Below are 2491 nucleotides of genomic sequence, written 5' to 3'. Positions count from 1 at the left end.
CGTCGCCGTCAGATCTACTTCTCGCCAGCATCATTGTCTCAACATGATCACCGAGTTGCTTGATTGCTATTCTGCACCACTGATAACTCCTTCTTGCAGCCAACGTCGTCAATGCCATATCTGCATCGTCTCACCAACAAATCTCGTAGTCTCACCTTAACAACTGGACTTTTTTATTGCTATCTTGCGTCGTTGACAGTTGCTTCTCGCCGTCATCCTCATTGTCGCTAGAAGGAGGAGTAGCGCCACCCCAATTCCGAGTACAAATAGGGGTAGCAATACTATCCAAACTTGTGGGTACCCACTCTGCCCTTATTCACTCGGGGCGGGTTCTTGAGCGGAGTCAGATTTAGGTTAAACCCGCCCCGGTATATATAATATATACATAAATATATATATTAATTATAGGGGCGTGTTAAGGTTTAAGCTTTAATTTTACTACCTCTGAGTAAAAATGGGACGGGTTCGATGCAGATTATTGTAGGACGGGACAGGATCAGGTAAGGCAAAAATCTACCCCTACTCGCTCGGTCGCTTCATTGCCACCCCTAAGTACAAATCCAATCCCTACTACGGCGACACCACAATTATCAATAACAACTATGTCTCTATAATTATACTTATAACTGCAACAGTTTTGAACACTTTTTTTTTTTTTAATTTGAATCTGAATTTGATGGAGGTATAAAAGGTGAGGGGATGTTCTAGAAAGCAAAACAAGAGGTTGTTTCTTTTGTTGAGTTGGGAAAGAAGTTATTGTTTCTTAAACTTGTTTTAGGTGGTGCAAATAGTGGCTCTTTGATGATTTTAAAAGAGATTTAATTTTTGATGGGGCTATTAGTACTATAATCTGGCTTGATGATTCAATTATTGTGAAAATTAATTTCAAAAGCTTATTGCCATTTCTTTGTGATGAATGCAACTCCAAATTTGGTTGTAGAAAAGTGCGACGGCTGGAAGTTAGGTCATGGCGGTGTCGAAAATAACACTTTTTCAATCCTTCTTAGGGTTGTCACTCTTCTATAGTTCTTCAATTAAAATTAAACATTTTTGTTTAATTTTAATTTGGTGGTAGTGTAAGTAAAGGTGGAGTGATTCTTTTTGTTGTGTTGTATTATTTCGATGATGTTGTTGATGGTGATATTGGTAGTGAAGGTAGTGATGGAAGAGGATTACAGAGATTATAATTTGAAAAATAGAGGGGTAGTTTTGATTATTGTTGTTTTAAGAGGTTGAAGATGATGATAAGAGCAATTTAGAATTGACATACTTTTTTAATAAAATTAATAAAAATTTAACGAATGAATATTTTTTACAAGCATAATTAATCTTTCATGGATATAAGATTAGTTTAATTTTTTTTTTTGTCAGTTTTGTCATTGTTCGAATTTTTCATGGTCAGAAATGGCTATTTACTTTTAATTCTTTAACTAATTCAAATTGATCGAATGGGTTAGCTTACTCGTTTTCTTAATCAAGTGTTTGGGTTCGAATCTTATCTTGTGTATGTAATATTTTATTGACCAATAGTAGAACAAACTCTCAAATAAAGTTTAAATTTATAAAAGATTAATCCTTAATGCTATAAGAAACAAAAAAGAAATTGATTTTTTTGTCAATTAAATAATAATATAATATAAAATAATTTATGTTATATGTTATAGACGAAATGATTAATTTGACTAAATTTTATATTCATTAAAAGTAAATTTGAAAAAATTTTTTAATAACAAAATTAACACGTGTAATCTTTAGGAACATTTTGAATATTAAACCTTAATTTAATTTCTTCCTCTCGTTTTCACTGTGCATTGTTACCATGGAGTGTCTATTATTGCTTGTTGCTGATTCAACCGCGAGTCTGGCGAAAAAAAATAGAAAAACCAGCCATTAATTGAAATCGTCATGAAAGAATTAATTTACCATTTGCGTATATCATAATGACTCTTGCTTCTTTAAGACAAGATCCACATGTGAAAGGAAATAGTGAGAGAGAAAACAAAAATCTGTGCATTTAAGCTTATGTCATTTTGTTAACAAAGAAAAATCATACAGGAACTTCAATTAAAGCTTACTATTATTCACTAATTAAATGCATCATCGTTATCAAATGATAGATGGAAATTGTGATGAGTCATACAGAAAAATTAAAAAGAAACAAAGAAAATCAATACAAAAGAAGACATTCTGATTGATTAGTGTTGATTAAGACATATTACCAGCTGGGGTCTAATATTTACTTTGATAGACATTTATAGATGACGGATCATTTCACAAACCCACATTATCTTCTGCTTTAATCTAATAAAACTTTATTAGACCATCCAAGGTATTTGTAGATAACACATCATTTCACAAATATACACAAGATATAGTTGCCCATAAATATGTGTGTTTAAGAGTATGAATTAAAATTATTAATTTAATTTTTTTATATAAAAAAATAGAATAAATTATTTTTCTATAAACAAAAATTCAAACATTGACAAAA

The sequence above is a fragment of the Arachis ipaensis genome, chromosome B08, assembly GCF_000816755.2.
Source record: "Arachis ipaensis cultivar K30076 chromosome B08, Araip1.1, whole genome shotgun sequence".
NCBI lineage: Eukaryota > Viridiplantae > Streptophyta > Magnoliopsida > Fabales > Fabaceae > Arachis > Arachis ipaensis.
Note: the sequence above shows the minus strand (reverse complement) of the source record.